Here is a 26,480-nt window from a genome sequence, read left to right as displayed (position 1 = left end):
GGAACTAAATAGACACCTCTCCAAACAGGATATACAAACGGCCAAGAGACATATGAAGAAATGCTCAGCATCACCAATCATCAGAGAGATGCAAATTAAGACAACAATGGGGTATCACCTCACAGCTGTTAGGATGGCCGCCATCAACAAATCATCAAACAAGTGTTGGCGAGGGTGTGGAGAAAAGGGGTCTTTAGTACACTGCTGGTTGGAATGCAGACTGGTGCAGACACTATGGAAAAATACTAGGGTGTTACATCAAAAAATTAAAAATTGAACTTCCATTTGACCCAGTGATCCCACCTCTAGGAATATACCCTAAGAAGCCTGAAACACCAATCAGAAGGAATATATGTACCCCCATGTTCATAGCAACACTATTTACAATAGCTAAGATCTGGAAACAGCCCAAGTGTCCATCAGTAGATGAACGGACAAAAAAGCAGTGGTACATACACACAATGGAATACTATGCAGCTGTAAGAAAGAAAGATCTCTTATCCTTTGAGACAACATGGAGGGACCTGGAGACTATTATCCTAAGCGAAACAAGCCAAGCAGAGAAAGATAAATATCACATGATCTCACTTATTTGTGGAATACAATGAACATAACAGTCTGAGGAACAGGGTAGACCCAGAGACATGGAAGTAGGGTACAGACTGACAATCCTCAGAAGAGAGAGTGGTGGGGGGAGGGAAGAGATAAACCACAGAACTTATATGCATGTATGCATGAACAATGGACATGGACAACAAAGCTGGTTACATGGTGGAGGGGGTATGGGGAGGAGGGTGTCAATAGGGAACAAAGGAGAAACATCTGTAACAAAAATAAATTAATAATAAATACATAAATAAATAAAATAAATAAAGTGAGCTTTCCCAACACAGAAGCCTTGAGCTCCCACCCAACATTCTAAAGAGCCCCCAGGTTCTCTAGTCAATATGGCTTGAGTGCCTTAATAAATATGGCTTATTTTCTAAAATTATTAATTCTTTGCTTCCCTAGCAAAGGTACAAAAATTAAGCCATATTTAGGACCAAATGGGAAGATAAAGAAGTTCTCTATCTCAAAGTCCTCAACATATTAAGACAATTCATTTTTCTTGCTTAGCTCAAAAAGATTATGCCACAACCACAAGCACCTGATTACAAAATGTGGTTCTAGAAACTTAAGATGTAAATAATAAATGTGTATTCAACTATTACTAGTAATAAGACTAAATGGGACATTTCTGCATAGGGCATTGCAGTTGACAGGTATTTTCATATTAATTTCTCATGTAATTCTCCCAATAACCCTATGAAAAAGGAAGAGCAGGAATATTCTCTCCCTCCCTATAAAAGACAAAGACTGAGAGAGGAAGAATTGACTTGCCCATCAATGTGTATTTGTCATTAGTGAATTTAACTGCATGTATCTGACTCTAAATTCTATTCTCTTTGAACTATGCCATGATAGTTTCATCATCGTCTACATCTACATTTTTTAAATTATGCTAGTGAGTCTTCCCAAATGTCCATTTACATTTGTTTTATAAACAATAAGAGATCTTAGTGTTCACACCCAGAACCTCCTTATTATTTTTCTTCTGTCTGTGGACATTTGTCCTCTTCTTCATATATCCACCCAATGAGGTAAAGTTCAAGGCAGTGATCAGACAAGGGCATTGTGCATCTTCTGTCATGCACCACACACATATATGAAAGAATTCCCCCAGAGCAATGAACCCACCATTGAACTGAGAGGCTGTTCCACACAGGGAAGTAGTGTTCAATTAGATGTCTTCTCTTTTGAAAAAGACCAGGAGTTAGTCATTCCAGGCCATATGGGCAGACCAGAAACAGGTTTACCACTCCCTTTGAAGATGTCACAGTGCTTGAGTGCTGCAAATAGCATCACTTAAGGGTTCTTCAAAGACTCCTTAGTGCTAGCCACTTCACAATACCACCTCAAATGGGAAACATGTCCTTAGAGGAACCTACTGCCAACTTGATGTTGGCATAATAGAATGTGTAATTCATCTTTGAACCCAACCATGCTGACAGCTTTTTTTATTTAGCTTCTTTTTGAATCAATTCCCCATCACCTTCATACTAAATCTCACTAAATAGTTTACAGTGTCCTGGCAAAGCCAGTGTACCATTTCATGACACAAGATGGTACCTACTCAGTAGCTGGCACCTGTATATGCTGGATGGCTACTCAATGCCTCTCTGCAGAAGTGCTACTGCGATTGGTCCCATTTTGCAGAAGGACATTTTGACAGTTAGCAATTAGTTTTGATTACTTCATTAGTTTGAATGCCCATTTTAGCTAACTCTGTCCATGATCTAGACAAGTAACATCGGCCAGTCACCTAAGCTCTCTGAACCTATCTACTCACCAATCATATTAAGAGATAGGGCTAGATAATCTCTAAAGCAATTTCCAAAAACATTATTTTTAAATTTTTCATTCTTCTCTTCTCAAGTCAGAACTTGGAAAAGTGCTGGATACCAATCCAGTGACCAAGAAAACATGGAAACAAAATACAGAGCAGCACTGTCCGATACAAAGTTTTACACTGATGAAATGTTCTACGGTTCACAGTTCTATAGAGCAGCCACCAGATGCCCATAGCTAGTGAATACTTGAAATGTGGCTAGCAAAACTAATAAAACTGAATTTTTAAATTTGATTAATTTAAATCAAAATTTAAAAGCCACACGCTGCCGGCCACTGCCCACAGTATTGGATAGCACAGGTCTCTGGACAGAGAAATGTATTTCTATGGTAAGTCTTAAAGAACTGGCAACAAGGAGGAGAAAGAAACAAGAATTCCTAAAACATAAGGGACTGCTTTTTTATAGTTTAGATAGAGATCAAACATTTCCATGGCAGAATCCCTGGGCCCAGAGGCAGTTCCCACTTCATCACTTTCAAATAGGACTTTTTATCCCCCAACAAGAACACTGTGCATAACAGTTTCCTGGGAAGATTCCACCCATACAGAGTCACTATTTAACAGATCATCCAAATCGTGACACTTTCGACCATGAAAGGCGTCCCTATGAGTATACACACCAGCACTATCCAAGGCATACCCAGACAGAGAGTCACCTAAATTCAGGAGATCTGCAAATGCAGATTCTCTGGAACCCAGGATCTCAAGAATCAAAGTCAGGGCTTAGCGTATCAAATTATTTTACAAAATTCAGCGCCTGGGGTACCTCTTAAAAATGCAAATGTCTAGGTCTCAGTTTAAACCTAGTAATCAAAATCTCTAGAGGCAGAATTACTGAATAACTAATTCTGAATTACTGAGTAATCTGGATTACTGCAAACTGAGTTTTTGTTTGCAAAATCTAAATGGTTTAGTAATCCTTAGGTATAAAACACAATCTAGAGAAAGATACTACCTAGAGATTCTAACCAATGAAGCAAAACTGAATACCACCAAGAGATAATGGGGTGTGGACACTATTGCTTCCAATTTGTATTAATGGTACCATCTGTAATGTCTTTGACAGCACCATTGTTGAACTCTGTGTTGGAGTGCCCACTCTCAAAAAGTTCTAAGCAAGAGAGGTTAACAAGCTGCCTATTCTCATCATCATGTCTCCAGATGCTGCTAACTTCAGCCTCCCTGATACTGATCACCTCGGGGATGCTGAGAAAATAAAAATGATTAATTCTTCACTACCTTTTTTAGGATTGGGGTCGAGAGAGAAATACTAGAACAAGCAAACCAAAGAATAATTGAGATAGAGGTAAGCTCTATGAAGACTAATAAACACCCTGATGGGTCACTAGACAATAAGACACATGAAGGCAGGAGTTGCTATTGGTCTCATGCACTACTTTATTCTCAATGCCTAGGATAGTGCCTAAAACATAGCAGACACTCCACAAAGATATGAACAGATATAATGACGGGGCAGAAGAGAACTATGTTAGGGGGAGTAAATAGGCCTCTCTGAAGGAAGTAGCCTTTCAACTAAGACTTTTATGAAAGGAGCTGGGTTAGGGAAACCATAGCAAATAACTTTCTTAGCAGAGGAAACAGCAAGTACTAAGGTCCTGAGGTTACAACAAGCTTGTCCTGTTTCATAAAAAGAACAAAGTCCTTTGGCTCAGCAAAGCGATCAAGGGAAGAACGGCACCAGCTGAGGTTAGTGAGAAAGGCTGGGACCAGGCCATATGAGATTTTGTGGGAAGCCAGTGGCTTCAAAGCAAGGGAGTCATATGATCTGGTTTATGATTAACAAGTTCATTTAACTATTCTGTAGAGAATGATCTGTGGGAGCCCAGGAGTAGAAGTAGGAATGATGCTTAGGAGGCTATCACAAGGCTGCCAGTGCAGGACCATGGAGACATAGACTAGGGTGGCAGGAGAGGAGGGGGAGAAAAGTGGACAGATAGTGGATATATTTAGAGGGGAAGCTAGCAGGAATAGCTGATGATTTGGATGTGGGTGACCAGGCAAAGAAAGCAATACAGATAGAGGAGGTCTCCAGCCTGAACAGTGAGTATTTTTCATGCCACATTTCTCTGAGATCTGACCTTTCTCATATGCTCATGTTCTCTGAAGACCTGACTCTACACACATGCGTGGGTTAAATGTACCCCCTCCTCTCAACCTCAGCTTCCCAAAAAAGACAATTGTAACCTTTATCTTGAGTACAGAAGGATCCATACTGTCAAAATCATAGGCGGCTTCCCAGGTTTGCAAATCTGTAGTCTCAGCCCAGAGACCTGTCACCTCCCTTAATGTGAGTAATGGCAACAAGGTCTAACCAGCCTCACCCATGGGGATGTTTTTCCCCCTTTACCATGTTGGGGAAATAGAATTGTAATTATTAAAGTACCAATTGCTAAATAAGTACCAGAAAGTAGCAAGTAGGGAGCTGGTCATAATCCATAGGACAGAGTTCTTCGCATGGTCCAGATGGAATCCAGGAAGTAGCACTGAAATCACATGGAGAAAGTGCCCAAAGCCTGGTCAAAGTTGGGAAACAAAAATCCGTATCTAAAGAAACAGCCAAGGAAGGGCGGAGGGGGATGGGAAGAGATAAACCAAAGAACTTAAATGCATATATGCATAACCAATGGACACAGACAATAGTGTGGGAAGGCAAGGGGGGGGCGGGAGCAAGGAGGAGGGGGTCAATGGGAGAAAAAGATGGGGGGACATCTGCAATACATTCAACAATAGAAATAAGTTAAAAAAAAATTTTAAAAATATGTTAATTAGCCCTGGCTGGTTTTCACAGTGGTTAGAGCGTTGGCTCACAGACCAGAGTTGGAGGTTTGATTCCGGTCAAGGGCACATACCTTGTACCTCGATTGTGTTTTGTCCCCTGCTTGCGGTCGTGTGGGAGTGGGAGGCAACCAGTCGATGCGTCTCTCCCTCTCCCTTCCTCCCACTCTATCTGAAGATAAATAGAAAAATATGCTCAGGTGAGGATTAAAATATATATATATACGTTAATTAAAATAAAAGAAATAGCCAAAGGGAAAGAATTCTGAAATATGAGGAGTAATCACCAGGGTGGCCCAGTGGACTCCATAAGATGGTGTAAATACCAGAAAGTAGCAAGTCTCGGTTTTTGACCCATGCCTCAAAAGCACTCAAAACACCTGGCTGACCATCATCTTAGCGAGCAAAGGGAGGGGGGAGGATGAAAGTATTTTTTATCAATACCAAATAATTACAGAAAATCAACTCTGTTTTTTACGTTGCTCATATCACATAATAGTACTTAAAACAACACTTCTTCCCACAGAAATGAATAAAATTGGATACTGCCAATATGTCACCTTTTTGTATGAAAAAGACTCAGCTGCTGTTTGAAGGCTGTTCCTATTGATTGTCTATTGTTGGAGTCTGAGACTGGAGGGGAGAGAAACCATGGCTTCTGATTGGTACAGCCATGGCAAGAAAGGCCTCAGTCACTCCTTACTAATTTAGGGTGGGACTGAATGCCACAATGACACTTCAAATTATCCTGTTGCTTTGTTCACAGGATTAGTTTGAGTTTAAACCCACTGAGTTTCTAGCTTGGCTATTTACATGAACTAACAACTCCAATCTGATGTCTCAACCTGCGCACCTAACTAGATTCTACTATTTTAAAAATAATTAAATGTCCAATCTTTGGGGTCAAACAGGCCTGGGTCTCCATGGGCAAGTGATTTATCCTCTCTGTGCCTTAGTGTCTGATAAGGAAAATGATCACATCTACTTTACATGTTTCTTTTGAGGATTGAGTGTGATGATGTATGAAAGGCATCAACAACTCTACCAACAAAGGGCAACTCATAGTGAAACAACAACAATAATAGCTAACATTTTTAACACTCTCTAGTTGCCAGACCTTTACCTATGAAATTTAAATATATATACTAATTTAATTCTACAGCAAGTCCCTAAATTAGACACTATAATTATTATCTCCACTTTACAGATGAAGACACTGAGTACCTGGAGGTCAGATTATTTGCCAGGAGTCCAGCCCAGGCACTCTGGCCTCAGGGCCTGTGTTCATGAACTCCTCTATTTAACATCTATCTGGATTTCTTGACATAGTTACTTACCCACATTTAGGTCTTCAGCCCAAACTTCACTCTGAAAACCAAGCTCACGTATCCAATATCCAACTGCTTCCTCGTCATTTCCCCTCAATGTCTAACACTCTCAACACTCAACACTGTGTTAACTAAGTTCCTTGTCCTCTCCCTGAAACCTGCACCAGCCACTGTTTTCCTCGCATCACTTCATGCCAGTTCCATCCTTCCAGAGCTGTCAATCACTCTTCATGCCTCTTTTTCCCTCAAACCACGTATCTACTCCATTAATTAGTAATTACTGTCAATACCTTCAAAATATATCTAGAATTCAACCACTTCTCACTACCTCCTCCTCTCACTCTGGCCCACGCCACTATCACTCTTGCCAGAATCACTCCGATAGCCTCCTGACAGATCATTCCATATCTACCCTCATGTCCTTCACTCAGGACCCACCCCAGCAGCCAGAGTCATCTCAACACCTTCCAGTCACTCCCCATCCCACCCCAGGTAAAAGTCAAAACTTGTACAAGGCCCTATATAATATGGTCCCTGCCACCATCTGTGACCTCATCCTCTACTCTCTTCCCTAGCTCCTACTCTGTTCCAGCCACGCTGGCCCCTATTTCTGGAACACACCAAACACTGTCGCTACAGGGCCTTTGTACTCATTGTTTCCTCTTCCTTGAATGTTGTTCAGGCAGATATTGACATGGTCCCTACTTACTAAGGCCTTTACTGCCATCCTCCTCCGATCCTATCCCCCTCTGATGATTTATTCTTCACCATTTTCATCACCAACTAACATACTATGTATTTCGCTTATGTTTATGTTTTTTGGTTATCTGTCTTCCTCACTATAATGTAAGCTCTGTGGGGCAGGTATTCTGGCTATTTTGCTCATTACTGCACCCTCCCCTCCAAGCCTAGAGCACTTCTGGGACAGAGGTTATGCTCAATATATATTTGATGAATAAATAACTGAATAAGTCTCTTTCCCCCTCCCCCCATTAGTAGCCAAAGACATACAGCAACAGGCTAGATATAATACCATGACCTTCTTAGTGGCCTTTTGTCTAAATTCTGCCCTGCAGGTTTACACTTTTCCTCATTTCCAGCCTTGGAAACTCATTTCTCTGGGTTGTCTTATTAATCTATAAATACTCATGTCAAAGACGATTGTAATAAACTACTATAAATTAGTAGTACCTTAGAATAAGTTGGTTGGTGGAATCTTCCCCACCGTGTGAATTACCTGAGAAGTTCACATAGAAGTTCAGAAGAAGATGACTCTGGGAGACAGAAGTGCCAAGGAAGTGACCTAATGTCAATAGCCTGACATTGGGACTATGGGGTGTCGTAGAGGACAAGGGTGGAAGCACCAGCATGGAAAGATGGACACCACAAGGAGAAAGAATTCCTCTTTTCTACAGATTTGCTTCCGAGTGGTCCAGAGTCTTCAGGGAGAGTTCTTTAGCCTCTGGCACCATTTCTCAGGTTCTAGTTAACACTTTGGCTTCCCCGCGCCCTCTTTCTCTTTATTATTTGCTTCTCTACAAGACCCAAGAGTTGATATTGTCTCCTTTTCTCTGCAAGACTGCCCACACCCACCTCACTCTCAGGGTTTCTCTGTCACCTACGACTGGAAATGGAGCAGATGAACATGTCCCCAGCTCCCTGCGCACAGCCCTGTGTATGTTCACCCCTTTGTCAGCCTGGCATTCAACACATGTTCTCCAACTGACTGCATGACAGAGTCACTTACAGAGCTAAATGAAAAAAATAGGAACTAGTTTTCTCGTTTGTTCTGGGATTGGTGAATTCCTCCAGGTGATTTGAAGGTGCAGCCAGGGCTGAACCTAACTAGGGTGGGGGAGGTAGGGTCTACATGGAGAGCACCAGGGTTCAAGGCCTGGCTCTAGTGCTCACCTGGGATGACATTGGCAGTTATTTCATCTTTCTGAATTGGATCCCTGATTAGAAAAATACTCTTATTTTTTGGGATTATTGTACAGATCAAGTTTAAAAATATATGTTAAAGTATTTTTTAAAAGGCCTCACATTTAAGTAGTTATACAATGGAGTACAGCCCTAGCCGGTTTTGCTCAGTGGTTAGAGCGTCAGCCCACGGACCAGAGAGTCCCAGGTTCAGTTCCCACTAAGGGCACTGTACCTCAGTTGCAGTTTGTCTTCGGCCCTGGTTGGGGTTGTGTTGGTGGCAACCAGTCAATGTGTCTCTCTTACGTCAACGTTTCTCTCACACACACACCCTCGTTCTATCTGAAGATAAATGCAAAAATGTCCTTGGGTGAGGATAAAAAAGAAATGAGTTTGGGTCATTATATACCTTGGGATCTATTTGTAATGCACATAAGACACCCCCCCCCCAAAATTAATAAAGTCAGGTATAGCTTCATGTGGCACACTACCACAACATAACCCTAATGTATGTGACATTGGCTTTGCGGTCAAAGAGCACATGGCAGAGAAACTTTTAACAGAGACTCAGAGATGGAGACACATGATATGCAGAGATAAGACATCTGGTAAACCGTCTACCTTGAAAGGCTAGCCCACGCCTCCATGCTTGTAGCTGTGGGGGAAGTGGTAAGAGAACAGACATTAGAGGATGCTAATGATTACTTGTTGCACTTAGGAAGGCTGTCTAAGAAAGAGATGAACTCGAAAAAGAATTAGTTGGTTTGCTAGCAGAAATCAAAGAGAATGGGGAAAGTATAGAAAATCAGACTTCGTAGTGAAAAAGTTAACTGCTTCTGAACCACAAATGATAAGAAACTAGACTAAAAATAGTCTTTGGTGGATCCATTAAGTCGTATTAGTTAAACACAGATATTTAACACTGTGGCTAATACCTTATTAAGTATGTTTCCTTTTCACCTGAGCTTTTAGTTTCGAGGGGCTGCCAGAGAACCACCATTGAGTTGAAGGAGAGAAGCAATGGGTTAGAAAGAGAAGTAGATAAGGCCTGAGTATTATGTCTTAAGAATTCAGGGTATGGTTGCTCTTACATGGAAGTGACTGCAGACAAATAGATCAGAAGCCTGATTAGGAAACTATATTACCAAAGAGACCTATGCCTAAACTAAAAAAGCTTGGACTATTTAAGCCTGAAAAGACTCCTAGAGCTCTTATTGGCTCAGGCAGAAAGCAGCTGAGAAAGCTGTGCAGGCCCTGAGGACGGCTCACCCCAGTGCTCACGTCACATAGGACCATGAAGGACAATGGGCGAGGAACATGGACCCATAGCAGGGTCATTCAGTAAACAATGGAGTTTTTCCAATATGGCAAAATCAGGATCGATTTAAAGAGCTTTCCATACTGCTAGAGAAGTGGGCCTTCACACTGCCTACCCAGCAGGGTTTCACCATTGCCTGAATCAGGGATTGCCCTGTGCCTCTCATTCTTCCCCTTCCTGAATGGGAGATGTCACTGGAGTTATTCGTCCCTAGCTCCACTGTCATGTAGTGTGTGAGTGTGTGTGTGTGCATGTGTGTGCATATATACGTGCATATTGTCAGTGGAGAGCAGAGGAGATAACTTGTTTTAATACATGGGTCACCAGACCACTAGGAACCACATCTGGATATGTTTGAGAAAATTCTGCATCACCCAGTAACACATGCCTTTGAATCTTATGTAGAATTTGAATGGAACATTGAGTTATGTCCCTTAAGGAAGAGGGTAAGTGTGTCCACCATGTGACTAGGAAGGAGAACTGGGGTATTTGATGACCAGAAAGCCTGACTATGGTAGGAATTGCTAGTTCACCGAAATCTTCGTTCTGCTCCTCTTCCTGGGGACAGCCTGATTCTATTTACCTACCTCCCTTGCAATGGATGTGGTCATATGACTGAGTTCTAGCAAAGTAAATGTGAGCAGAAGTGCCATTTCTATGCCTGGGTCATTAAACACACACACACACACACATACACACACACACACACTACCACCACCACCACCAGCACTACATCTCCAATTAACAATAGTCTGTGGTTATTTTCCTTCTGCCACTTAGCTGTCAATGCCCAGAGGACTGGTTGAGATGTTAGTGCCAGGGAAATCTTGTAAGCTGCATGTTGAAAATCGACCCCTAAATGATTGTGTGAAGTACAGCACCTTCCTACACTTCGCAGTGCCCAGAAACCACCTTGGATTGATTACACAAAGGAAAACAAAACTTCTATGTTCTTTGAGCCATCAACTCTGTTTGGCCTATTTGTTATAGCAAATAGCCTGCCTTTACTAATATAATTCAAAAGCATAAGAATTATGAAAATAAAAGCCTATCTATTCTTCCTAATCACCTTTGTGTACCCTTCAGAAGCTTTTTCTGTAATCATATGTATACATACTATATTACAAATATTTATGTATCCATACATCCTATTACAAAAACGGGGTCACACTATGTACCTTGTTCTGAGATACTTTAAAAGAGACTGCATATCAATTTTAACAGGATATACATTAATTAATGTGCCGGATAGCACTCCATGCCTTTACTAAAATAACAATTATCTATTTTTGGCTAACAAAAATTGATGAAATAAACCTATAAAAATATTTATTCTTTTCAAAAACACTTTGTTTGATAGCCAATAAATGAGATATCCAGAAGCACTGCCTAGAAATACATAGAAAAAACAACCTCTACCCCAGTGACTGATGGTGAAAGCAACAGCATAACTCTACATGTAATTATAGAAAATTGAATTCCCTCCATCTGGCCCTCTAGCATTTGTCTTCTGAAGGGATTCTTTTCCCGATAAGTCAAGGAGATCAATATAGATAAAATCAACCAGACTTTGTGTGTAATACAGGTTAGAAGTACAGGTACTGGTGAGCAACAGACATAATGCCCAGTGTTTTTCTTAGCTGTTTATCCTTCTAGTTACAGGTATTTTTAGACATTCCTTACAAAAACACTGAACACAGAGCTAGTACATAGTATACTATTTTAATTATTGTCTTAGGAGGTAGCACTTGCCTGGAATTCTTAGAATAATGCACATCTCTAACTGAGCTTAAGAACGTTTGGTACCATCTTCCATTTGTAAAGGTCAACTCTGTTTTTGCTCAATCACTAGTATATGTTTTTCTATAAGTTCGGCAGAGCTGAGGCTTCCCAGGGGACTGCCCTTCACATACCTCTTCCCTTACCAGTCCCTCTCACCCTCCTGTGCACTGGTCTGAGTAGGTGCCCCTCTTCTGTGTTCCCACGGCATTCCGCATGTGCCGCAATGCAGTAAGTCAAATTTGTTATTGCCACCATCCTCTCATTTATGGAGAGCCTATGAGCCAGTCCCTGTATGAAGCACTTGGCATACATTATCTCATTCAAACCTCACATTCTATTTTATAATGAGGAAACCAAGACACAGTTTAGTAAACTGCTAGTCACAGCCAACGTTCAAAGCCAGGCGATCTAACCAAAGAGGCCATGTTCTAGAGAATCAGTAATAATACTTGGTTTTCTTGCCTCTTTCTCTTGTCTTCTTCAACAAATATTTATTGATTGATCACCTGCTATGTAGTAGGCCCACTTTCACAGTACATTATGAGCACCTTGGATTCCAGGGCTTAGTACCATGCCTAAAAGACAGTTACTGTGTAGTAAATTTGTGATGCATGACCCAAAGCAAAGACATATCAGCATATTCACTGCCCTACCTCTATAGTCTCACAGGGAGACAGAAAAGAAAAATATCTCTCTGAAAAATAAATAATAAGCTGACATTCACTGCCTCTAGAAATACTCTGCAGGGTAATGGTCTTGATTCTTTTAAAATTGAACTAGAAGTACAATTTCAAAGCCTGTGATGTGTATGTTCTAGAATCTTCAACATTCTAATTCCTTGGTCCATTCTAAGTCTATGCCCTATGTTCTTCAAGTACTTTAATGGTCCAAAGAAAACAGAGATTATTCGAGGTTCAAACTGAGAGAGGAAAATTCATGCAGCAGGTGGGGATTGAGGAGGATTTTTGAAGCAAGAAGAGAATTTGAATCCAAGCCAGAAATCTGGCACTTTCCAGGCTAGGGAAACCATGGGCCCATGGAATCAGGAATGGCTATGGTGTCGTGGAAATTAGTGTAAAGACTAGCCTAATAGAAATACAGAATGGAAACCTATAATGGTGTAAACTCAATGAGATGATGATGATGATGATGATGATGATGATGATGATAGATAAATAGGCTGAGAGAGTGGGTTCTGATCCTTAAGGGGGCTTACAAAAAGTATAGTTACAATCAAGGACTTGTTTTAGGTTTATAAATGTGGAAAATGACATTATAAAAGTGGTATATTAAGCCTACTGGCTTGGCAACTATGTTATATTCCATGAAGAGCTCCGTCCTTCTTTCTTGTGTCTTTTCTCATTTTGGGGCTAGGTTTTACAATTCAGGAAAAAGAGCCAGTGGAGAAACTGTTCACATAAGTTAGGTTGCAACTATAAGAACACTCCTCATACACCTGAAACTCCAAATGTTATTCTTTGGCAAAGAACCAGAGTCATCTACAGAGGTTTCTCCTTACCTCGGGCACATGCTCCATGGTGGGTAAACCACCTTACTAGCTCTCTTTTGACAATTACCATTATCCCCACTCCTAGGTCTGAAAGAGCATGTCCTAGAAACTTAATCCAGAATTGTCCTCTACAACAGAGCACTCCACCCCTTGTCCTAAGTGAAGACCTGAACAGCATTGCCCACACACACACACGACCACACACGTCTCAAAACCACAATGGCTGTCTACATGGCTGTTGGTTTTCTCCAGTGGTTCACACCTGCCTACAGAAGGAAACCAAACCCCTAAGTCTAGCTTCCATGACCTTGTTGAATTTGACCATCACTCTCCAGCCCAGAATCAGAACCTCACAATCAGAGCTCCGCCTCATAGACTCCTTTCACCAGCCAAGCTAATTAGCTCACTGTTTTCCTGTGTCCCCATGCTCTGAAGTTCTCGTGTTCTGACCTCTACTCTCTTACCCAGTTTTCTTCAACTTCCTAAACCCACAGCAATCTCCACTGTGAACTCTTAAAGAGAAATTATTGTTTCTACCAATTTCCTAGACACTTGACTTTAAACTCTTACATCATTTCTTAACTTCCGTGGGAGCATGCCTTTTCCCATCAGTTACATTCCATGAGGTAAAGAATCTGTAAAAAGCTTTCTTCATCCTTCACAGTTCCAAACACCTATACATGCTCAATAAATACTTCCTATGGTGAATTTATGATGACTAATTATTCATCCAGATATTTGATGAAATGGCAATGGGGGAGCAGATTTGAAATGGGTCATTCATCTTCTCCTATTGTATCATAGTGCAGAATTTTAATCAGAGCGACTCTTGGCATTCCATGTGGCTATTCAGAAGAACAGGGTGCAGTTTTAGCTCAAGGGTTTTGATTTGCCTGAGACCGAATTTAGATGACTATTATTTAGATGGCCATACATTGTACCTCAAAATAACTTTATTTTTGCACCCTGCTCGTTAATGCTTAGCATAGCTAACTAGGAAAACACATCACATCAACATCAATCTGATGGTCTATTTTTACTACCTTTCTTCTTCTATTGCAAAACAAAGAAGGATTTGCTAAACTGAGTTTTCTCTCTCAGTGAAAAAAGCCTGACAAGAGCAGAGTTCCTCTAAAAACACCTAGGCTTCCTCAAACCCTACAAAATATAGCACATCCGTACTCATTGTACCTGGGAAAGGCAGAATGAAGACAGGTGCCATTTTTTAAGAAAACGAAAATGCAGTAACCTACCTAAACCACAAAAATTCAAAAGTCAGGAACTGCCAATTAAAATTCAGAAAAGTTGCTTGCTTTACAAAAGGATAGGCTGCAGGATCCTATAAATACATCAAATCCCTGGCATTCATGAACTTAACAGTCAAATAATTATGGTTTCAATTATTGTACTTACAACCAAACAAATAATATGCAGTAATCTGTCATGTTCCAGAGGTACAAGTTTGAGTCATACTGCTGAAGGGATTCTTATGTGCAACACGATTTAATTCAATGTCAGAAACAATTCTGTCAACCCCCATTTAACAGATGAGAATTGCATGTGAAGTATATACTTTCTTGGCGTTTACAAAGTTGGGCATTCCTGAGACTGCCTCCTCTGTTTCAACCCCAGTCTAATTCCCAGGAGTAGGCATCTCAGATACAAGCTTTCCTTAATGATCTCTTTCTTTTGGTGGCCTCTAGATCTGTAGTAATTTTTCAAGTTTCCTTCTCTTCTACCCAAGCTTAGATTGATACCAACACAGTAGCAGCTTCATTTGATTTTCTTTAACAAAGTTCATTCATCTCTGTAAAGATGCTGATTTTCTATGATTCGCTAGCAAAATTTGCATGTGTTGATTGGAAGAGAGTGTCAGAGAAATCCACAGAAGACTGCAAAGGGACACAAGTACCCCATTTCCAGATATGCACTGATCCTTCACAAAGGTTAATGTCTACTATCCCAAAGCCAAAGATATCTCCTAGTGGCCTTCAGATCTGGCTGATATACACCACTGAGGGAATCATTTCTTCCATTGGCCAAAATCTGAGCTAGTGGTCTAAATTGGACCACTAAATTGGACATTAACTAAAACTTTAAAAGAAGAATAAGGGGGCAGGGAGGAAGGAAGGAAGGAAGGAAGGAAGGAAGGAAGGAAGGAAGGAAGGAAGGAAGGAAGATATTAAAGTTCAAGTCAAAGAATTTAACTTTCTGCCTACCCAAGAGTCTTCCCAGGAATATAAAATTCCAGTGTTTTTTTTTGTTTGTTTGGTTTTTTCTTCATGTTCTTGACAAAGACACTAGTGTTTTGGGATTATCTGAGTACCATCCCTCTTCCTAATCCCCCCCAGCAATCCAGGACCTAGAACTGGAGAAACACAATAAAAGTAATGATGGAAGTTGAAATATCACTTTCAGTCAGTGGTGCAGATACATCAAAGATTCCAACTTGTGAGAGCCAATGGGCCTGACACCTCCCTCCCCAGCTCCGTCTCCTGACTTGAGACGGCATACACAAGAGGAGTGGGAGTCTGCAAAGCAAACCTAGATATTGCTTCTCACTGAGAAGGAGAAAAGGGCCCCACTCAGGGCTTTGGACAGATGCTCTCCAACCATTCAAGAAACCAACTACCTCCCACCAGTACGTCACCCCACCTCTGCCAGGAGGAGAGTAAGGGGTAGGGCAGGAGGCCACAGAGGTATGCCTTAGGAAAATCTATTTTCATGGGAACCAAGAGCAGAGAAGGGTACTCGCTCCCAACAGATGGGACCTGTCCTGCATCAGCACATTCGTCAGCCCAGAGAACAGTCCTACCAGCCACTGCACAGCTGTCGTCCTATGGAGAGGACACATACACCTCAACCCCATGACTTCACAAGCATCACTTTCCCTTATGGCCAAGGAAAAGCCACTTGCACACCCAGTAGCTTCTAAGAGAAGAATAAAATATAAAAAATGTGAAAATCAGAAAAGAAAAAAAATGAGGACCTCAAAATCTACTTTTATTTAAAGATGCTATTAAATATTCTGGATTAGACTAAATAAATTCCCTTTATCCCATCCAAAATGTTTGGCTTAGATGGGATATGACTGGTCAATAAAGTCAGAAAAGAAATTCATTTTCTCTTGAAAGGAGAAATTTTCAACTATCAGATACAGCTTGCAAATCCTAGCACATTATAAAACAGGGCAATAAAAATTTAAAGTAGGCCAACAAAATTAAAATAAAAAAGTAGACATAACTAGTCTCTTGAGATTGCTAACACCAAAACCGATCACAAAACTTTGCTTCAAGTTCTCTAAAACTTAAATCAAAGAATTCTTAGCGTCTGAACCAAAAGTATGTGACTCAGTCAGTCGATTCGTGGTTGACTCCTCCTCCATCTATGAATCCGCAGTTTTATTTTGAAAGCTGTCATTTCTTAATCTAGAAGTTTAAAGGAAATAAAATTTGTAGACCCAGATTTCATAGGGTAAAACCTACTCCTTGAGTTTAAACTAGAAATCTCTGGAAGCTGAATTAACACTAAGATCACGAGGGTGTAATTTAGAAAATTACTGCTTCGCAGGCTCAAATGGCAGGTACCCCAATGGAATAAAAGATTACACTAAGTCTATGCTTTATTAAATTGCACCTTGGGGTTCTATGCTATTGGATAGTACCCTTCAGGTGCCAGATTTACCTGTTTGTTGTTGCTCTCTGTAGAACTACACATAATTATCTATTAGCATAAGCTTAGAAGCCAAGCATCTTTTAACCAATCCTGAGAGAGAGAAAAAAAAAAGATTAAATCTATTTAAATGAACACAAGCATTGCTTCCCTGATTTGGCTCCTATTAGGCAATGGTTAATGAAGCTAAGTATAATAGATTAATTTCTAAAAGTGATTTAACATTTTATATAAATAAAAATGATTAATTAGTAAACTCGGGTGAATTTTGTTTTGTGTTTCGGGTCCCTCGAGTTGATGATATCAACTTACTTCCTGATTCTAGGACTCCTGAAAAAAAAAACCTGGAACTTACATATGAACTCTGAGAACTTCTCTCTAAGTACTATAGACAGCCACTGTCCAATATGGCAGGCACTAGCCACATACGGTTATTTGAATTTAAGTTTACATTTATTAAAATTAAATGAGATTAAAAATTCAGTTCTTTGCCCTGTCCGGTTTGGCTCAGCAATTAGAGAGTCAGCCTGCGGTCCAGAGAGACTGGGGTTCAGTTCCCGCTAAGGGTACGTATCTCGGTTGCAGTTTGTCCCTGGCCCTGGTTGGGTCATGCAGGAGGCAGCCACTCGATGTGTCCCTTTCACGTCAATGTTTCTCTCTCTCTCTCTCTCTCTCTCTCTCTCTCTCTCTCTTCCTCACTCTCCTTCCCACTCTAACTGAATAAAAAATGGAAAAATGTCCTCGGCTGAGGATAAAAAAAAAATTCAGTTCCTTGATCACTTGAGCGACTTCAAGTGCCCAGTGACAGATGAGACTAATGGCCCTCTTATTAGACAGCGTGCACATCTCCATTACTCCATCAAGTTCAATTGACGGTGCTGTTCAAGACTACGAGATACTTTTCTAAGTAAATGCTAAAATGTTTATTTAGTAGTAACATAAAACTGAATTCTATATCTTTAGTATCTGTTAAAAACAGAGCAAATTATTTGTTATTTGTTTTTGTTTCAGTGTGAACATGATGTTCCATGCTTATTACACACACTCATTCCAATAGTCAGCAAACGTATTTCCTGAAATCCTACTATTCCATATTCTTGGCTCTACACAAGGCATTGCAGATGCACATGAGTTAAATCTAGTGGAGGAGAAATTCCAGTAACAAGCAACTACAATCTAATGAAAGAGGAGCTATAACAAAGCTACAGAAGAACCCCTGGGGGATGAGAGTTGTGGAACAGGAGTGACACTTACCTGGATCTCGAGTAGCATGAGGGTTCCCCAGTTCCCACAAGACAGAGATAGAGGGCATTCCAGATGGAGGAAATAGTTCACACAAAGGCACAAACATGCAAAATAGCGAGATGTGTTTGAGAACTAAACGAGGCTACATTGTGGCATGAAATGAGTGGGAGAGAGCCCACTGACATCAGATCAGATCAGAATCTGAACTGTGGCCAGTCTGGAAATGCGCCATGCTCTGAAGATAGCACCTCTTTGCAGAGGCTGTGCAATTAACAAAGGTTTGGGCATGTAGCGCATTTAGGCTCTGAAAAAAAAAAAAAAACAGTACTAGCTTGTTGTGAAGAATAGACTACAGAAAATAAAAATAACGAAATGGAACAATTTGAAGAAAAGTGCAAATATGTACCACATGGCAACTTACAACCAGATGCCAATTAGAAATAATGTTCCTACACATATTCACATTTATATAAACACATGTAGACACCTGATTATTGTTAACTAAACTTATTGTGATAATCATTTTGCGATACATACAAATATTTAAATCATGTTGAACACCTGAAACTAATATTATGCTGTATGTCAATTACATGTCAATAAAAAAACAAACATAGATTACCAAAAAGTACATAAAACCGTCCAATACTAATGAGGCTATGTAGTTGTATGAGCATGAAACTCAGACTCCAGCTGATTCCTAGCTTCACACACACCTACTACGTATCAAGCTCTTTCTCTATATGAGGGCCTGAGATACGTGCCATTCCCATATTATCTCATTTTAGCTCTTAGCCATGACCCCACCACACAGGGACTATTTTTATCATTTTAAAATTATGGCCCAGACAGGTTGTGTGTCTTACCCCACACCAGATAACTAAGAAGAGACAGAATCAGACACTGAAGTCAAGCAGCATATATAATGTTTTAAGCCTCGACTTTTTTGTTTTGTTTCATTTTGTTTTGTTTTGTTTTGTTTTGTTTTATCCTCACCTGAGGACATTTTTCCATTTTTTGTTCAGATAGAGTGAGAGAGAGAAAGAGAAAGAAACATCGACGTGAAAAGGACACATTGAGTGGCTGCCACCTGCACGACCAACCAGGGCCAGGGACAAACTGCAACTGAGGTACGTGCCCTTAGCGGGAACCGAACCCGGGTCTCTCTGGACAGCAGGCCGACGCTCTAACCACTGAGCAAACCGGCAGAAGCTAAGCCTCGACTTTTAACTTCTAGTCGATATTGTCTCCCAGGATGATTTAACATACTTGATGCACCGAGGTTCACATCCAGCATTCTTGAAATATGCTTAATAGAATGACATAAAATACAAAGAAAACATTAAAAAGTAAGTAAATGTTTGACACAGCTTGGTGCTCTGACGCACTCATCATACCTCAATAATGGCTTCACTTTAAAATGTGTGCACTCACCCTGGTCAGTTTTGCTCAGTGGTTAGAGCATCGGCCTTCAGACCAGAGAAACCCCGTTCGGTTCCTTCTAAGGGCACTTACCTCAGTTGCAGTTTGTCCCTGGCCCCAGTTGGGGTCGTGTGGGTGGCAGCCACTCGATGTGTCTCTCTCACATAGATGTTTCTCTCTCTCTCTTCCTCCCTCTCTCCCTCTCGCTCTATCTGAAGATGAATGCAAAAGTGTCCTTAGGTGAGGATTAAAATAAAATAAGTACACTGGACAAGACACTTTAAACAAAGATGCATTGTTGGAGGGGAAAAAGAATGGACTCCAATGACCTGAATTCAAAGTTATCTTCTAATGGCTCTAACTGGAGCTACAACAGTGCCTCTGAAGTAACTGTCCTGCCACCCCAGTCCCTTACGTCCAACACTGACTGCAAGAGAAAACTTCCACCTGGAATGCTAAAGAGGAAGTCAGAGGTACATACGCTTTGAAGCAAGCCCATGGTGGGAGAAGCACCAGAGGGAGGTAGCCTATTGCCCCATAAAATATTGAGTGGGCATGAGAGGAAGTGGACGGGAGGCGCTGGTGAGGGACGGAGGAGAAGGAACAGTTGTGAGCAGGCTCGCACGGGCTCAGGGACGGAAATCACCCCTGCCGTTTTGTTTCTCATCTTGAGGCACTATGGCAATCAACCTGATTTTTCTTCTACTGCAAAATGGCTACACTGACAAATATCTTCAAAGTTTCACTCAGTGATTGGCAGCCCATTGATAATTATCTTGAGTGGCAGCTTGCACTCCCCGATGGCCCATCAGTATTGAGGAAGCGCTGTCCCTCTTCAGAGTTCCCACTGGTTGGAGTTAATTCTGCTGAACAGAGACCCAGAGTCCTGGAAGACATCAGGTTGTCCCTGATGTGGATGGGTTTTACGACCTCGAAGAAGTCACAAAGCCCTGCCTGTTTCTGAGTCTAGGCAATAGCTATGCCATCACACAGCCCCAAAACACAGTCATTCCAGTTCATTGCATTTCAGCTCCTGGATGCCACAGGGCATGCAGATCAAGGAACTGGGGTCCATCACAGGTGTAATTTAAGGGATACAAAAATTGAACAGATGTTGTCACACATCATGGACCCTCCTTCCTTAGCTTGCAATAGTCCAAGATCTCCATGAAACTCAAGGCAATTAATCAACATTAATCAATTTCAACACCGGTCTTGGATAGAAGAGCACAATACAAGAATGACAGAGCTGAACCCAATGCAGACGGAGAAGACAAGCACCTGTGCAAGAAAAACTCAGCCAGGAGCAGCAGCAAATTAGCTCTGGTTTAACCAAATAAACAGAAGCGTTATTGATATTTCTCATTGGCTTTCACATGTATTTTTAAAATGAAACTTATTTTATCTTTTAATTCTGTACATCACACATACCAACACCACCCCAATTTTCTTTTGAAATAGCAAATTCTCTTTCAGAAATAACTTGGAATTGAATTAACCTCTTAAACCTAAAAGGGACCTCAAAGATCACCGGGCTCGTCATCTGCATTAGGATAGTAAGGTACCTTTTATGCTATTTTGCACATTTAACCATATTTATAGAGGTCCTAATGTGTGCCGCACAACAAGAGGAGGCAGCTGGGGGCTTGATTTAGAGGGATTATTTTAAAATAAGCTTCTAGCCTGGCCGGTATGGCTCAGTGGTTGAGCATCAACCCAGGCACCAGGAGGAGGTCACCAGTTCAATTCCAGGTCAAAGCACATGCCCAGGTTGTGGGCCTGATCCCCAGTGGGGGGCATGCAGGAGGCAGCCAATCGATGTTTACTCTCATTGATGTTTCTCTCTCTCTCTATCTCTCTCTCTCTCTCTAAAATTAACAAAGAAAAAGTATTTAAAATAAATTAAAATAAAATAAGCTTCTAAGGAGAAAATAGCAGAAAAAGAAACTTAGAACATAGTTTTATGGCTTCCTACTATAGCATTCTCTCCGCTTATCATGCTATCCTAGGTCACTTAGGAAGCAATTACTTGTAAGAAACAGAAAACCCTTCCTTTGGAATGACTAACAAGCTTAACCAAGTCATCTCATTTAACAGAAATTCTGGAAGGAGGTGTTAGTTCACCGGTTTAGCAATGCAAGGACTGATGTGCCATGTCCTTGGTCTTTTCACTATGCATGTTGTCTCATGGTCACAATGTGGCTGCTGCATCTCCAGGCATTATAATCTCTTTTCAGTGGGAAGAAGCAGTAAGGGGAAAGGCAAAAGGCTTTATAATCCTTTTATAGTAGGCAGTTTATAGTTCCTTCACACACACAGACTGTCTAAGCAACTGTTTCATTCTTTTAAGAGCACGCACAATATCTAATTTAAACATCCAGTTGCTTATTTACCATTAGCTAGGATGGTAGGGAGATTAAATGTACCTCTCCCTTCATCCAGGCTGCTCTGCCTCCCGCTTACCCAACTCAAACCCCACTTCTACCGCCCATTGGCTCTTGGTGCAAGGCAACAGTCTGAGACTTCTCGGTGCCCACGAGTCACCCAGAATCCCTAAGGAGAACAGACCAATGAGCAACAGTTTAATTGTCCTCCAAAACAAAAGGTGTTTAGCATTTGCTTCAAATGAGAAGTATCAATAGTAGAGCTAATACATGATAAATTATGAAAGAAAATACTATAGTACCACATAGTATTTTTCTCTCACACGCACATACACACACATACATGTGCACACACACATAATATTCCTATTACCAACAATAAGAAAAAAGTCTTGCTATAAGGTTAGGAGATTTAAAAACCAATTAACCATACATCTTTGGCAAAGGAGTGTGACTCATTCATCAAATAGTAATGATCTTAAAAAAAAACAGAGATCGTCAGTTGTTAAGATAAGAAGTCCTAAGTTTGTCCATCTCTATTTTAAAGTTAAAATAGGCAATCACACAAGCAATACTATTTTTTTTTCTTTTTTTTTTTTTATCCTCACCCAAGGACATTTTTCCATTTTTTGTTCAGGTAGAGTGGGAGGGAGAGAGAAAAAGAGAAACATCCGACATGAAAGGGACACATCGAGTGGCTGCCACCTGCATGACCCAACCGGGGCCGGAGACAAACTGCAACCAAGGTGCATGCCCTTAGCGGGAACTGAACCCTGGTCTCTCTGGACCGCAGGCCGACGCTCTAACCACTGAACAAAACCGGCCAGGGCAGCAATACTATTTTATATAAGCACAATCAGTCACTTAGCTTCTTCAGGTTAGATTTCTGTGCTTCAGAATGAGAAGACTACATCCAGCTGGAATCGAAAGCCCACTAGAGAGTGACCCACCCTGTGCAGGAATCACTTCTCTATCAGTGCAGGAAGGCAGCCACTCCATCTATTACCTGACCCTGGTAATAGGGCACCATTACCTAATGAGGGGGCCAACCTGTTCCTGGGGTGACCAGTTGTCCGGGTTTGCCAATAGACTAGAAGGTTTTATAAGATTCAAGACCATCGATGTCAAGTCTTGTCAAGTCCCAGGCAACCAGGATGAGTTGACCCACTCAGGTCTAGTTTCCCTCTGCGCTGACTCACGCCTACCTCTCTAGTCCTACTTAGAGGGACAGGAACTAAAGTACAGCCCTGTCATATAATCAGACCCAACGACTAAAATGAACTTCTAGTTATTCAAAACATCCTTCCAGGTACTCCATGTTTCCATTGCCGTTTACTCTGTGACAAGTGATTCTGAAGGAAGCATTCAGGAACGCAGCTCATGAGATACACTGTGCTTAGAATCTTCTTCAGGTTTTCCCACCCGCTGGAAAGCAGCAAGCCACACTTCACAGGCTCAATCCACCTTCTCACGGCTGGAGCCAGTAGAGACAGGTGCGTCCAAGGCATCTGACGTGCTTTGGCATTTCAGGCATGAACTTAATTATGATAAACCAGTCCGGTTCTTGCTCCCCTCCCCCTCTCTGCAGAGTGGATCGCACTGATAAAGTGCAATTTAACTATGTACATGTTTCAGTGGTTCTAATAATTGACCCAGGAAAATTAAACTAATATTTTCCTGTTCTAGTTGTCATAACCTGTTGAGAGAGCATTCAAAATGTGCTGCTGCAGGGGAAGAAGGAATTTTATACACACAGTACTGCTGAAATGTCCTGACGTTTTGCCTTCCAGAAAAACAACGTATGAAATATGTATTCAAAATTGGGAATATGAAGAATTAAATGAATTTTAACCACCCTAATTATTTTATGGACATTTCTCCACTGCTTAAGAAAAGTCCAAATTGTGTTCAGATTTTCATAGGTCGTGCTGACCAGAACACCTTGTAAAAATGAAAAACTCCTCTCAGTAGCCAATTTGACCAATTTGATTCTGTTTAAATAACTGTCCTCAGAATGAAGTAACTAGTTTAGTGTTGTAGGAACAAGGCAGAGGAGTTAAAGAACTTTTAAGTACCTAGGACCTGGGAGATCATTTACTCTTTCACCGAACAAACATTTATTGACTAGTACCTGCTATGTTCTCAGCACTGTGAACAAGAGAGACAGAGTTTCTACCCTCATGGAACGTACAGTCTGGTGGCAGAGATAGATGACCACCTCTGTGATGGTGATGATAAGTAACATGAATAAAAAGAGCAAAATGAACATGACAAATACTCTATTTAAAGGCCTCTCTCTCAGGAACGGACATCTGAATTGTGGAATAAAGTCATCAGAGAGGACTCTCCCTACCACCATCATCTCTGCGTGCCTAGAACAACAGTTCTCAAAGCCTGGTCCCCAGCATGAGCATCACCTGGGAACTTGTTAAAATGCATGTTCTCAGGCCCTACTCCAGAAAACAAAAGTGTGTTTTAACAGGTTTCCCAGGTGATTGCGATGCAAGCTTGCATTTGAGACTGCCTGCTCCAGCAAGCTCCTCCTTGAAGGGCCCGTTCAAAACTCTCTCCTCCATGAAGCCTTCCCAGCTCTTCACAATCCAGAGCGACCTCTTCCCTCCTCTAAAACCCTGAAGCACGTTACAGCTACCCATTCTGAGGCCCTGACGGTCTTCTCCATGTTATGACCACGCAAGTGCCTACGGACTCTCCACTTAGGACCAGTTTACTCCTTTCAGGCAAGGACTATGTGATGATTAATGTCATGTGTCATGACTGAGCCATGGGGTGCCCGGAGATAGTTGGCTAAACATGATTTCTGGGCATGTCTCAGAGGGCGTACCTGAATGAGATTAGCATGTGAAAAAGTGGACTCAGTAAAGCAGAGTGCCTTCCAAGAAAGGGTGGGCATAATCCCACCCAATGAGAGCCTGACTAGAACGAAAACATGGGGAGAGGAGAATCATTCTCTCTGCCTGGCTCACTGGGCTGGCACACTGATCTCCTGCCCTCCACCTTGGACCAGGACTGACACCACCAGTTCCTCTAGTCCTTGGGCCTTCGGACTGGGAGCAACACTGCTTTCCAGCACCTCCAGCCGGCAGAGGGCACACGGTGGGACCTCTCAGCACCCACAATTACATGAGCCAATTCCAATACATTAGAGATAGAGATAGAGATAGATAGAGATAGAGATAGAGATAGAGATAGAGATGATAGAGATAGAGATGATAGAGATAGAGATGATAGAGATGATAGAGATAGAGATAGAGATAGAGATAGAGATAGAGATAGAGATAGAGATAGAGATAGAGATAGAGATAGAGATAGAGATAGAGATAGAGACAGAGATAGAGACAGAGATAGAGATAGATATTCAATGTTAAGTTCTGCTTCTCTGGTACAGATTGTTACTCTTTCATTTTAGTATTCCCCACAATTTGACAAGTCCTGGCACAAAGCAAATCTCTAAAAATACATGAAGAGATGATGCAGTAGATTGAAAATTGTCTCCAAAAACATCTGGCCCTGATCCTTAGAACCTATAGATCTTTCCTTTATGGAAAGCAGTCTGTGCAGCTGTGACTGAGTTAGGGCTCTGAAGATGGGGAGATTATCCTGTATCATCCAGGTGGGCCCTAACTGTCGGCACAGGTGTTCTCATAGGAGAGAAGCAGAGGGGGACTGGGCGCACACACCGGCGGAGAAGGCAGCTGTGGCCACGGAAGTAGCGCTTGGAGTGACGTGGCCACAAACCAAGGCATGACTGACGGGAGTGGGCAGAGGCTGGAAGAGGGGAGGACGAGATTCTCCCCGGGAGCCTCTGGAGGGAGCCTGGTCCTCATGACACCTTGGTTTCAGCCCAGAGATACTGGTTGCAGATTTCTGGCCTCCAGAACATTCCCGTTGTTTTCAGCCACGAAGTTTGTGGAACGTGTCCCAGCAGCCACAGGAAATGACTACAGAGAGGATCAGCCAACAATAGGTGCTGGTGTCACCTTGACTAGGCTACCGTCCTGTTCTTCAATCAACACCAACGTAGGTGCTGCGGAGAGATTTCGCAGGCATGATGAAGGTCCCGAACCAGGTGCCTTGAAGTTAAGGGGGAATCATCCTGAGTGGGCCCAGCTATATCAGTTGGAAGGATTTAAAAGGACCGAGGCTTTCCCTAGACAAAGAAGAAAATTTGCCTGCAGGCAAGAGCTTTGGACCATGCCCACGAAGTTCCAGTCTTCTTGTGACCTCCCTTCCTTCAGCCCATGCCCGTGGGGTCAAGCCTGCCCATGACCTCCGCCTGCCCTGGTTGAATCCTGATGGATATAGGTACCGAGCACTGGTACTGCAGCTGGCATTATACATGCACTGTATTACTTAATCTTCACAACAAGACTAGCGTAGAGGGGTGAACTGAATTACCAAGTTCTGGGAGGGAGGTTCAGAGCTGCCATTCAAACGCAAGCAGTCGGGTCCCAGAGCCTCGATCACTATACCAAGGTGCCTCCCACCACCGTGAATGAGCACGGACACTAGAGGAGGCATTGCAAGGAAATTCCCAGTCCCCTTAAATGTTTCTGGCTTCATTAAGGGAAACAGCAAACAATGGAATTTTGCTTTAGAGTGAGCATAAGTCCTATTAATCTGGAACATTCGAGGC

Source organism: Molossus molossus, unplaced genomic scaffold, assembly GCF_014108415.1.
Source record: "Molossus molossus isolate mMolMol1 unplaced genomic scaffold, mMolMol1.p scaffold_m16_p_13, whole genome shotgun sequence".
NCBI classification, from domain to species: domain Eukaryota; kingdom Metazoa; phylum Chordata; class Mammalia; order Chiroptera; family Molossidae; genus Molossus; species Molossus molossus.
This window is presented reverse-complemented; position numbering follows the sequence as displayed.